The sequence below is a fragment of the Odontesthes bonariensis genome, chromosome 14, assembly GCF_027942865.1.
Source record: "Odontesthes bonariensis isolate fOdoBon6 chromosome 14, fOdoBon6.hap1, whole genome shotgun sequence".
NCBI classification, from domain to species: domain Eukaryota; kingdom Metazoa; phylum Chordata; class Actinopteri; order Atheriniformes; family Atherinopsidae; genus Odontesthes; species Odontesthes bonariensis.
This window is the reverse complement of record NC_134519.1, coordinates 2,052,813-2,067,110: the sequence shown is the minus strand read 5'-3', so window position 1 is coordinate 2,067,110 and position 14,298 is coordinate 2,052,813.

The following is a 14,298-nucleotide window of genomic DNA, read 5'->3' as shown; positions in this document are numbered from 1 at the left end:
CAGCCACGCTGAATGGAAACCATGGAAACCGCACAGTGGCACACAGCTGTGTGGGATGCACAGATGCTGTAAACTCACCCACTTCCACCTGCTTTCCACTAATATTCAGAGCTTTTATTTCTCTGGGGTTCCAACAAACGGAACAAGTTTCCACTTTGTGATTAAAGTGTTTTAGTGTTTCATCTGAACACGTTAAGTTGGTGTTTACCATTTCTGAGTCGGCCCACGTTGAACATGTGCAGCACAGAAAGTGGCCATCGGTCCAGGTGATGGTTGAATTAGGAGCTCATCTCGCTGTGAGAGTGGATCATTAAATCCGTTTACACCAATGGGAGGAAAAAATCCAGGGAAACACTGAGACTAAACACATCTGAATAAGAATGATAAGAAACCAGTAGAACTAAAGTGTCCCATCTCATCACGGCCTCGCTGCTACGCTGCTATTCTCTGCTTCTGCCTTTCCTTTAAAAGGCCAAACATACAGCAACCCGACACTTTGTGTTCCCCCATCACTATAACCCGCATCTGACCAGCAAAGTAGCTCATAGTTAGACTACACTTATAGAAGGAACATTCAAAGTCTGCATTAAACTAAAGTCATAGAACCAGAAACATGCAGAGTTTTAATTCATTCAGCGAGATGTTCTCCTTTAACTTTGAGTGAATTAGAGGTTAATTCCCTGCAAAGGAAGCAGAAGAATTAAATGTCTCCGCTCTAATAATCACATTAATAATGTTAAAACCTTCACTGACAGGTGAAGTGAGCCAGACACCCCCCCAAAGAAAGCAGGTCAAAGAGCCTGAGGTGCCCCCCTGACCTCTGATGGATCTGATAACATCTGTGAGAAGCAAGCTCCGTATCTGAAGACTCTCCCCACAACTGCCAGGCCCAAAGGTAGTCATGATGTTATGGCTGATCAGTGTAAATCCTGATAGTTTGAGTCTATTTGGAGTGAATCTAACAACCTGCCATTCACCTGCCGTTTTCTGTATTTTCGCCTCTTCCTCCTGCAGTGCCAGATCAGCTGTTGCCGTGAGCTCAAAGATCCAGTGGCTTCCACAGAGTGACCCACCTGGTTCCCCTTGGATATGTTTCAAATCAAATCAAATCAAATTTATTTATATAGCACATTTCATGTACAAACAATTCAAAGTGCTTTACATAAAAAAATATGTTTGGGGCCTTCATGGTGACCACTTTGTAAATGACCCCTTGCTATAAGTTAAGACTTTTCATTCCGGGTGTGGTGGTAACTCGAGTCGTGGTTTTATTTACATGTAAACATACACACTTACATTACATTCATAGGTACATAAACATGCATACATATCTGTTACACTTTTCAGGTTCACACAGTGAACAGTTCTATTCAGCTGTGCATTTGACACCTGAAAGTGTTTTATCTGCACTCTTTGCTTTTAATTTAAAAATTGAATGATCATTTTATTATGAAATGATTTTATTTGCCTTCTTGTGATTTTAAGGAGCTGTAAAGCTCTTTGAGTTGTCCTCTTCAGATAAACTGGCCTTCCCAACTCATCCTGAACCAGGATCTCCGGGGCAACCTGAGAAAGGTCTTAGAACCCCACACACAGACCCTACATGTGAGTTTTATAGCTTCGTGCTCGTCCTTATCTCTCTACACGCCACCGTTTTGAGGTATTTATGATCTCAGAAGAGTAAATTCTCTGAAATGGAAACAGTGAAAAGTAGCAGATCCACTCCACACGGCAGAATCGAGCTGATTAAATACAACTTTACTCAGACATTGTTTTAATTATCTTATTTATTATTTTGTTTTTGCCTTTTTTTAGATAACAGTTATCTTAAGTATAAACCTGGCTTAACAGCCCATATGTTTTGTTTTCATAACGTTGTTGTCTCATTAGATATTTTAAAGGGGAACTCCGGGGCATTTGAAGCGCATTTCCATTGCTAGAGGTTGTCAAATACTGACAGTAGGACACAGACAGGTGCAAATCTGCGCTCCCTGTGCGGCGATCGCTCTGTCCGCACAGCGTGTCATGCGAGGCTAATACGTGGTGGCTAAGGGGCAAGCGCTAACCCTTCCATGTAAAACAACAACTTGCGCACTGCAGAAACGTCACACCACTTTATAACCCATCCGACAATAAAGTCACAAGCCTTACCATCAAAACCATATGCATGGTTCTGACATTACTGGCATGGGGACGTTACAAAACAACTTTATAAACAGCATGTAACTCACCGGCTGGTTGTACGCTCGCGCATGTGAAAGCCCAAAAGAGTCGATGGACGATAATCCCATATACAAAACAATTATATTCTCTAGAAAAACTGCGTTCAAGTATTTAAAACATTACAACAATACATGCCCAGTAATATTGTTGTAATGTTTTAAATACTTGAACGCAGTTTTTCTAGAGAATATAATTGTTTTGTATATGGGATTATTCTCCATCGACTCTTCTGGGCTTTCACATGCGCGAGCCTACAGCCAGCCGGTGAGTTACATGCTGTTTATAAAGTTGTTTTGTAACGTCCCCATGCCAGTAATGTGAGAACCATGCATATGGTTTTGATGGTAAGGCTTGTGACTTTATTGTCGGATGGGTTATAAAGTGGTGTGACGTTTCTGCAGTGTGCAAGTTGTTGTTTTACATGGAAGGGTTAGCACTTGCCCCTTAGCCACCACGTATTAGCCTCGCATGACAGGCTGCGCGAACAGAGCGATCTCCACACAGGGAGCGCAGATTTGCACCTCTCTGTGTCCTACTGTCAGTATTTGACAACCTCTAGCAATGGAAACGCGCTTCAAATGCCCCGGAGTTCCCCTTTAATGCTTTTGTTTACTAACAGTTTGAATCAGCTCATGTAAATATAAATGTACTTTATTTCTACAGCCCTTTACAGACAATCCTTACGATGTACCAAAGTGCTTTACAGCAGGTGATAAATAAAGAGAAGAAGAAGTAAAAACAAACAAAAACAATAAAAGAACAGTGAAAGCAATAAAATACAATAAGATAAAATAAGATAAAAGTGTCATCATGCTACTGGGTATTAAAGCCATCCTAAATAAGCAGGTTTTTAGCCCAGATGTGAAGAGGCCCAGGTCAGAAATAAGACTTAGCTGGACGGGGGGCTTATTCCAGAGCCTGGGGGCAGCTTTGGGAAAAGGCTCGCTCACCCCAGGGTTTGTATTCTGACCTGGGCACTTCCAGCAGAAACTGATCTGCTGACCTCAGATGATCTGAGAGCAGAGAACAGTTTTGGTAAAAATGTGCTGAAGGCTTGATGCACTTTTCTTCGGCTCATCTTATTCATGAGGTTAAAGACAGAATAAGGCCCAACATGTGCAGAGTGATGACCTCACTGTGCTGAGCTCAGGTGTCAGATCCACCATTTGAACTATTTTAAAACGCACATAATCTACAGATCATTTGTTTCTGGGTGATCATGTAAAGCTGACATAGTTTTAAAGGTGGGGATGATTACTTGTCATTTCGTGGGGGTGTTTGCATCTGTGATCTGATTGGCTGCCGCTGGAAAACTTTCCGCCTCACTGTTTCCACAGGATGTGGCCGCCGGATGTGATCGAGCTGCAGCGAGACGCCTGCGTCACAGACGAAGGCGGCGGCGGTTTTCCGGCTCAGAAACAGGATGTGTGCGAGGGGGCGGGCAGATGGAGGTCAGGCGGTGCAGAAGGTGGAGGCGCACCATCAGGTGTGGCCTCAGAATCAGTGTGAGAAAACCTAAATATAACCCGAGTGGAGCAGGTCACGCTGCGGGCTTCCGTGTCACAAATACAGAGAGAGAAATCCACATGTTGGTCCAGGTGTGCGTGCACCAGCAGCTGGACTCAAGCAGCTGCTCAGCGGCCTCAAGCCACTGTAACGTGTTCCAGAAACAACCAGCTCCGTCTCATCACAGCCTCAGTGCTGTGGTTCATTCCGGGCCTTCACACTTACAGTTTACACTTAGGACTCAGAAGGAAAGATCAGATGTAACCCTCAAAAAGAAAGAAATGAATCAGAGATCTGTGTCGTTAATGTTTGTTTCACGCCTCTCAGAAGGTTTAATGGTTGGATCCTGAAACGAAATCATTTAAACATCTAGAATACTGAGAATAGATTGAATAGTTGTATCAGACTAAGTAATGTAACACAACTAAAAGAGTCTGGTAAATATGTTTGTTGGGTCCTTTTCTTTCAGAACATCTCACTTTCTATTTGAATCTGGCCACATTTATCTTTTGATTAGATTTGACTTTTCATCTGACGCTTTTGCATAACGCACATGTTTACTGTTATGCAGAATAATTAACAATCAAAGTTTGTGTAGTGATTTGTGTAGTGATGTGTAGACAGTTTGTTTTGGATGATAATGGCGTCATACCTGATCTAATGGCCCTGATGTATTACTGAAGTGATGCTACTGAAATATTACTTCACTGATGTACAAAGTGTTGCAGAATTGAAGCTGTTTGTCTTATTATTTATACATGTGTCAGATGATCAGTTAGATTTTAATGTTTGCTTTTTGCAGTTTAAATATCGTCATCTACATTGTGTCACCTTAACCCTTGTTTGGTCTTAACATTGTGTTTACTCCCCTTCCCCTACGGGTCAGAAATGCCCCGCCCTACCAAAGCCCCAAAATAAAGCAACTTAATTGAACTTTAAATCCAAAATCTATTTTGTATGATGAAACCACCTGTTATTTATCTATTCAACTCAATTCAATATATTTGTTACACAATACATAAAGACAATCACCAGTTTTCAGGATTACACTTTTTTTTTTTTTACTGTCAGTGGGACCAACAGTTTTCTTGTTTTCTCAGTTTTCTTTTACATAATAAAGGTTTATTATTGCTATTATATAAATGTGAAGTAATTACTTCTGAATTAATTATATTGAAAGGGAAAAAAAACAGTGAACTTTTTTCTGCTGTTTAAATGTTTTTATAATTCACGGGTCAAAAATGACCCTTAAGACCATCTTTGTGCCCTAGTGGTGTACAGCCCACATGGAAACATCAACAGAAATAAAGTCTGACTTTTTCTAATGATGGGGTCCCTTTAGGAAAAGTCATAAAATTTCAAGTTGGAAAAAGATAGTTTAAGGTATTTTTTCTACAGCTAAACATGCCAGTGGGTCACTTTGGACCCACAAAGTGAACAGGAGGGTTAATCTTCATATTAATATCAATAAATATATCCCTTTTATTTTCAAAAATCTGGAAAGTAACAGTTTAAATGTAAAAGCATTGTTAGGTATAAAGTTACATGAAAGAGTTGATACTTCAGTGCTCTTCCATGTTGTTTCTATCCACAAGTGTGCAGCTTCATTTGTAGAACGTTCTGTACAAAATGGCCAATCATGTGTCATATGGTACATATTTCTGAATAAGTTAACATTATATAGCTCCCACGTGTGGCTGAGCTTGATTTGAACGGATTATGATGTCAGTTAAATTGCTTTTCACAGCCAGACTGATAAGAAACTGTGATGCTGAAAAACAGGCATTTAGCTTGATAAACAGTTTAGTTTCATGTTGAAGATAAACGATCTGGGAGCCAAAACGATCATGTAAATATATAAATGCTTGAGGCACAAACACAGTTTCATGTAGGAACGAACTAAAATGGAATTTTAATGCTGCAAAAATCCCAAAAAGATCGAATTAATCATGATTTGTTTGGGACATTTTTTCACATCGCACACTTATTTCAGCCTCTGCGTCAGTCATTTTGTCCGCTGTAATCACACAACTTTTCTTTTATTTGTCCTATATAATACGACTGCTTGCATTCACATTGTTTTTCATGTTACAGTCAAAAGTTCCTGTAGAAAGATTTAAATTAAAAAAACAACCATCATTATCATTGTGAACGTAGAATTTGACCTCATTTTCTGTCAGCATCGTGTGACCTGCTGTGAAAGTAACCACATGACTGTGTGCTAGCTAACAAAACATCACTGTTTGTTTGTTTGTGGGTTTTGCATGTTGTTTTCTGCAGCTTCATTGCTGACAGGAAGGCAGCAGAATGTGGCTAAGGTTAAAGAAGCACAGAGAAAAGCAGAAGGCTGCAGCAGAGGAAGGCTTTGAGGTCGGGTTCGAATCTGACAAACATCCGGCTGCAGACGTAGAAAAAGAAACACTCAACCTCAGAAAGTTTCCATGACGATTGGTGGAAAAAAAAGGCTTCTGCAAACTTTCAGGAACTTTGCACAAATGAAGAAATAATGGTGTAAGCTTAATATAATAAGCATGCATGTAAATGATAAAGTATGTCTTAAATTGCAAAACATACGGGAAAAGTGCACCGCCTCAGTATGAGGACACCTTTGCTTTTTTGGGACCACAGAAGTTGTAGCTGTTAACAGATCATGTTATGATTTGAGTTATGTCATCTGTTCATTATTTATCTTACATGCTGATTAGAAATATTAAATAGGGACACTTAAAGCAAAATTTCATCCTGACTGAAATTTCCTGACTGTCTGTGTCCAGGGCCTGAAGAAAGGTTACACACTGTAATTCTACACATGTGGACACTGCGTTACATTAACGCACTCTTCTTACAAATACTTTGTACATATATTTTTACATTTATTACTTTATTTTATTATTATTATATTTTTTGTTTTTATGGCACCAAACAGACCAGGCCAAATTCCTTGTGATGTAAAAATTACTTGGCAATGAAACCTTTTCTGATTCTGATTCTGATTATTACTTTATCATATTTATTTTCATCTCATATGTGAAACTGCAAACTGGACTCAATCATTGAAATTATGGAACTGAAGCAACGTAATCATGAAGGCAGCCGGCTCTCCTTTAGACGTGTGAAGGGATTGTGCCTCGAACAGGCTCCGCCGGACAGCAGAAAAAGCTCCAACACTGAGGATGTCCGATGAGGTCTGGATCACCGGTGGTGTTGAACTGGTTTCTGTCTCTCCACCTGTAAAGTTCTACTCCACGGAGCTGCTTTCTATCAAACATACAAAGTCACAAGCAAGGTACAAACAAACTGTTGGTTTTTATTGTTGAGTCATTGTCTAAAATCAGATGAGCGGAAGAAAACAGTAAAGACTGATGAGCATGAGAGCTGTGCTCAGCCAGGTTGAAATGAAACGCTGCCACATTAGTGCACGTGATGCCAAAGAGGAAATGATTAAATCAGTCATTGTGGGTCAAATAAAATGGGCCTCCATGAAGCTCTGTGCAGAGACAAGAATTCATTAGGAAGAAACAAAGGCTCAACATTACATGAAGAAACTTCAGGTCATCACAAGTGAACATGGGTTCACATGCTTTTTATTATGTTATTATATATATCTATATTATTATATGAGTTAAGACCTGTAGCTTTAGATGAAGTAAAGATTCATGAGAACTGTGATAAGAAATATTATGATCGCAACAGTTGAGTCAGATTTCATGAACACATTGTAAAGAAAGAACACTCTGCACTGTGTGTCTTTGTTGTTTACCAGACTGGTTTGCTGGTCCTGCTCATGGACATAAAGCCGTGTGCAGGTTTGTAGATCAGTCACCGCTGGCTGTGTCTGGGCCAGCTTAGCCGTCACAGGAGGAGGATGTGTGTGAGTTCAGATGTGATTCAACATTATGTCAAAGAGAATCTGATCCAGTTTCTCTCCATAAAATAACAGGAAAGGGATTCATTTGAACAGAAAGTGCTGATATTATACGCTGTAAGTGGGACGCAGAACTGATTCATATGAAGTGACATCAGGAGTCCAACAGTGACATAAAACTTTGAGTCTAATCTCTGACTTTTGATGTTGAGCTCTCAGATATCCAGTGCGGGCAGCAAAGCAAAGAATTTCATTGTACAGGAAAACACGTTTCTAACTGCACATATGATAATAAACCTTTCATATGTTCAGACATCTTCCACATCATGATGGAGATCTTAGCTAAATGAACCAGCAGGGACGCCAGTGAGGAGTCATGTGACCTGGAGGTGGCGTTGTTCAGGCTCTGCTGAATGATGTGGCACCAGCACCACCATGAGGCTTTTTAATGAACAGCTTCTGGAAGAAAAGGATGCTCTCTGTCAGATCTTCAGCTTTATTGAGGGGAGTGAATATAAGCAGTTTGGCCTTAATAATAATAATAATAATAATAATAATAATAATGATAATAATAATACATTTTATTTTTCGAGGCGCCTTTCAGGTCACCCAAGGTCACCTTACATTAAAATTTGAGAGCATTAAGAAAAATAATAAAAGCATAAAAACATGAGACAACATAAAACAGAAGTGCACAGAGTCCAGTTATAGGGAGAATGCCAGTTTGAATAGGTGAGTTGTTTTTTTTAAAAATATTTTTTGGGGCTTTTTATGCCTTTAATCAATAGACAGTTGGAGAGAGACGGGAAAGACACGCAGCAAAGGGCCGTCCTGTGCGGGACTCGAACCGGAGCCAGCTGCAGCAAGGACTGTAGCCTCTGTACATGGGACGCCTGCTCAACCCACTACGCCACCGCCCACCCTGAATAGGTGAGTTTTAAGTTGGGATTTGAATGATGTGATGGAGTCTGACTGTCTTATGAGTGGGGGGAGGGAGTTCCAGAGCCTGGGTGCTGAGCAGCTGAAGGCTCGGTCAGCCATGGTGCTGAGGTGTGACGTGGGGATGGTTAGCAGTCCAGCAGAGGTGGAGCGGAGGGTGCGGGAGGGAGTGTGTTGGTGAAGGAGGTCGCTGAGGTAGGGGGGGGCTGGGTTGTGGAGAGCTTTATAGGTGAGGAGAAGATTTTTGTAGTGAATGCGGTATTGTACTGGGAGCCAGTGAAGTTGAATGAGAACAGGGGTGATGTGGCCTTACGTCTCACTTCCTTCCTGAGAGCAGAGCCTGAACATTCCTGCAGCTTAATGCTGACTGTTTTATTCCTGCGTCATAACATCTGCTGACAAATACATGGTGAAGCTGTCACTGCAGTTTGAACAATGGAGGAGCGTGTAGGAAAGGTTAGAAGTTGGGTTTTAGTTGAAGGACTCAGCAGCGCAACAAAAAGAAATGACTTCAGACTCAACAGGTGATCCATTTTTTATTTTTGCATCAGTTTACATTCACCGTGGTCTGTTGTGTTGCCACGGTTTAATCAAAGACTTAAGAGTAACTGTTACGGATGGGTTAGGTCTCTTTCCTTTCTATTTTTGTTTTGTTTGGAGCTGGTGGTGGACACTGATGTGCAGCTGTCACCATGGCAACTGTGACATCACCTCCGGTCCGTGGGTTGGCGCAAGGTTTGATTACCTTATTTAGTTCACCTGGGAGACGGTGAATAGTTGAACTGACAATCACTCTGAGAGACTGAACACACGCACCAGCTACCATAGACTCTCTCTTCCCCCCCCACCTGAGTTTGTGACTCGGTCACCACGCGTGAGCTGGTCCGCTCAGGAGAGCGGGGTGCGGGCTATCCGGACCGTGTTCGAGGACGCCATCGACATCTGACCGGTGAGCTGAGCTGCACCTCTCCCTCACCTCTGTCCACCTGCCAGCTCTTTGTTTTTTCATTTCTTTTCATATATTTAAGTTATGGAGACAGGGTTTGTACCTGTGTCTGTTGTCTCGCATAACAGTAACACTTCACCCACACTGCAGATTTAACGGTTTTTAAATCTCAAACTTAAGACCATCCAGGCTGTGTTTGAGCCTCATGATTTTATGATTATTATGATTTAACTATCTTGAGTGTTTCCATTTTATGGAATTTAACACATCTACTTTAAAAAGGTTTAAACTTTAAAAATTTGTCTTGTCTCAGGTTTCAGACGTTCAGAGACATGTTCTATTATTAGTTCCACTAAAGGGATTTTTTCACATCTGAACTTCTTTTAACATCTTTCTTAAACAAACTATTTAAGAATAAATCACACAAGCTCGTGCTGTATATCTGTGTGTTCTGAGTCCAGTTTTGTACATGCTGTACACCCATAACTGCGTCACCACAGACAGATGATACAACCATAGCAGGTCTGATTAACAACGATGATGAGGCACCATAAAGGGAGGAGGGCCCAGCACTGGCACCTGATGGATGGATGGATGGATGGATGGACGGATGGATGGACGGATGGATGGATGGATCTTTTGAGTATGTGGTCTCTGACTGAACTCTTTCGGTTCATCAGAGCTTCACATTTCTTCATCACAGTCATACAAGCCTGACTTTGTTTCCTTGAACAGTAACGGACCTCAGAGAGTACGTCAGTGTTATTTCTGATGGAGCAGCAGCGCCACCTCATGGCTTTTCTGTAACTTTCAACAAGTCTTGAAGGAATAAGATGAATGAATTAGCTGGAAATGAATGAACACATGAATGCATTCTGGCTGCCAGCAGTGAGTAGATTGAACTTTTTTCTCATTGTTTTACTCTCCATCTTACTGTTGATGTGCTGATGCTCTGTGAGCATTACCTCACTGACATGTTCTGTCTTACTGTCCTCAAATAAAACTGAAATATTATGGTGTGTCTGCTTTGACCTCTGAATATCGACAGCAGGCTGTTTAACACCAAATGACAGCAGGAAGGTTCCTGGTTCAAATCCCAGCTGGAGGCCCTTCTGGATGCTCCATTCTGGCACTCCAGCTTCCTCCCACCATCCAAAAACGTTCATGTTAGGATAACTGGTGACTCTAAAGTGACCCCAGGATTGAGTGAGTGTACACAGTACCCCAAAGGTACTGGGTTTGACCCTGAACTCGATGTAGAAAATGAATGTGAGTTAAAAGTTAACTCTTCTGAGATAAATAGAAACCATGTGGAGGACTGTTGGATAAATAAAGACACAGAAACCCAATAACCTGATTTGTCTTTATTAGGACCAAAATAATTAGTGACCATAAAAACTGTTTTTAAGGCTCAAACTAAGAAACAGAAGACTTGATAACCAGACCAAAATAAGAGCATTAAATGTTAAGAAGTGGTCACAAAGTTGCTGAACTTTGCTCAGATTGAGTTCGGACTCTAACTGCAGCAGAACTAAAGGCTGCCAACAAAAAGCTGCCGCGTTAAATCACATTAAAGTCAAACAGCTGCTCAGACACCTGCAGCTTATTCAGAACTCTGCTGCTCGAGTCCTCACTGAGGCTACGTGCCCACGACAACGGTAACGACAGATAAACGTAGAACATTTCGACACTGCGACGGCGTTTTTAGGAGTTCAAAACGGAGAAAACACAAACGCCCCCCAGAGTGGAGATCTTAAACTTTCCAACCTCTCGTCGCCGTAGGAACAGTTCAAAACGCAGAAGTGCGTTTTTTGCACACGTTTTTTTTTGCACACGCATCTGGAAGTAGCCCACTGACGTTCTACCGCCAAATTTGAGCCTGGTATATGAGAACAATATGGATGAACGTGTAGCAGTAGCCGCGTTAAATACTATGCATGAATCATGCCAACAAATGGCGAGACTCTTGACCGAGAGTCATTTAGATCTTGGTATTGTTGCTACTGCCACCTACGTCCGGGGCGTGCATACTACATCGGCAAACTGCGAGTTTTATGAGTTTTATACGTTTTCCCTGTTCCCATGGATAGACAGATATCCACCCCTAAGACGCTCGTGAGAACGCAGATAAATTGTGTAGGAAAAAAACGGACATCTGCGTTTATGCTTCAGAGCGTTGTCGTGGGCACGTAGCCTGAGACAAAAGACCTGGACCACATCAGTCCAGCTCTGAGCTCTTTACACCGGCTGCCTGTCCATCAGAGGATAGACTTTAAAGTTCTGATGCTGCTCTATAAAGCTCTGAATGGTCCAGGACCAGAATACATCAGGGACCTCCTGACCCAGTATGAACCTTCCAGACCCCTCAGGTCATCTGGATCTGGTCTTCTATCAGTTCCCAGAGTCAGAACCAGACATGGAGAAGCTGCATTCAGCTTCTATGCTCCACATGTCTGGAACAAACTCCCAGAAAGCCTCAGATCAGCTGAAACGCTCAGTGTGTTTAAGTCCAGGTTGAAGACACACCTATTTTCAGCTGCGTTTCAATAAAGTTCCAAATCTGAAGCCTGAGTTTCAAAACTTAATCACATTTTAGCTCCTGATTTTATCTATTGTTCTTATATCTGTCTTTTCTGTTTGAATTTTAAATTATGCTTGTTATTTCTACTGTTTTAATGTCTCTGTAAAACACTTTGAATCACCTTGTTGAATTGTGCTGTACAAATAAACCTGCCTTGCCTAGATGTGCTTTAAATCAGGAAAAAGTCCTGAACAGGTATTCAGTTTGCATATTTACAACAGCACCAAAGCACGCGACCACAACTCTCTGGTTCATTTAACCTCTGTGATGAAATGCTCCACTTTTCTCTGTCTCGTACGATAACGAGCTAAAACAGCATCTAAGATCAATAAGAGAGTAATCAGACATGAAGTTAAACGGATCATTTTACAGCCAAACTTCTGCTGACAGAAACTGACAGAATATTTTACAGCTGAAGGCTGTCCTGCTGCCAGATGTTTGCCTGATGTTCCATCTAACACAAACTCACCTGTTCAAAGAGGATTCCCGTTCCGACGTAGGGTTGTGTGAAGTGAAGACACTTTAGTCTCCAGTGAAAGGTAAGCAGAAGGAATCAAAGCTCCTGAACCGTCACTCAGTTTAAAAATACAGCACTTCATTTCCAACAGTTTGGATTTAAAGAAGAAAGAGTTGGGTTTGTAGTTTTTATGAGTCTTTTACTGTGATCAGTTAAGTGATAAGTGGTCTTATCGTCCCCTGGTTTCCTCACTTCCCCCCGCCTGGGCCTTACTGCCTCACCTGTGCTCCTCAGCTGCATCATGCGCCAGTCCCCACAGTATTTAGTCTCCCTGCATTCTCAGTGTTTGTCAGATACTTGCTGTTACAACCTCATCTTCTGTTTTGTGATTTGTCCAGCTTCAGTTTCTGTCCTGGACTTTGTTTTGTTTTATCAAGTTCAGTTTAAGTTTCCTACAACCCCCTGAACTTTACCTGTGTCTGTATTTGGGTCCAAAGTGTTTCTGCAAAAATTCCCTCCGTCAGAAAAGTCAAGTCCACCATGATGGCTCCGTTTTGTACTTTGTACTTAGTATAGTAAAGATTTATCATCATTCATTATATCAACCGTTCTGTTATTAGCTATATTTTTAAATGCCTCCTCTTAGAGGAAAGTTTATTCATGTTTGTTAGTTTACTCAAATGACCTGTTATAGTTATACCAATCCTACTGTTAGCTAAATTTACTTTTGCTCTGTTATAGTTATACCAATCCTACTATTGGCTAAATTTACTTTTGCTCTGTTATAGTTATACCAATCCTACTGTTAGCTAAAATGACCTGATTGATGTTCTGTATCTGTATTTCTGTGATTTTTTTTTTATTTCTGTATTTCTGTACCTGATTGTTGTTTCTGTGTTGTAAAGCACTTTGGATCGCCTTGTTGCTGAAAAGTGCTATATAAATAAATTTCACTTCACTAAATACTGCGGTGATCTGCCTTTGGGTGACATGAGAATGAGTTTGCATTAAATCGGAGTAGGAATGTTTTTTATTTACTGGAAAGGCCAAAGATTGTCAGTCCTCCCAAGTAACTGCTTCCTTTGCACCATTTCTGAATTCATGTTAAACATGTTAAAAATTTGAAAAAAAATAAATCATTTATAATCCATCAGGAAGAAGTTTGCAGATTTGTGACATTTTATCAAAAAAAGGAAAATCCTGGAGAAGTCCACTTGATGGCGCTGTTGTTGAATAAATGTGGGAGCTGAAGTGTTTCTCTGATGGGTTTCTGTACGGGGATGGTGGGTTTCTCACAGCAGAGTGTGTCTCTGCAGCCGGAGATCACCAGACGGATGAAGCTTCTCTCCTCTCTGATCTGCAGTTCAGGAACTGCTGCCGTTAAAACTGTTCCCGAGGACGAGTGTGAGATGAAAAACTGTGCTGGTTTTCCTGGATACAGTTGGTACTAGAATAAGAAATAAGTTGATGAGGACAGAGAAACAGTGTTTCCTGCCAGAACAAACTCTTCACCGTTGACTGGACTGAGCTCCAAACAGCTGACATCTGCCAGAGAAAAGTGGAATCTTTACATTAGTGAGCAAATGTAACTGACGGAGTTGTAATTGAATGATCAGGCACAAACATATTTTAGGTGTTAAAATAGTTTATCTTCCTTACCGGTGTAGATATACAGAGGAGCAGCAACTACACCACGGAGCAACAAGAAGATCTCCCATCAGTACAGGAAGCTCCTCCCCCTCATGATGTCACTGTAACATAAATCAGCTGTCTGCATTCAT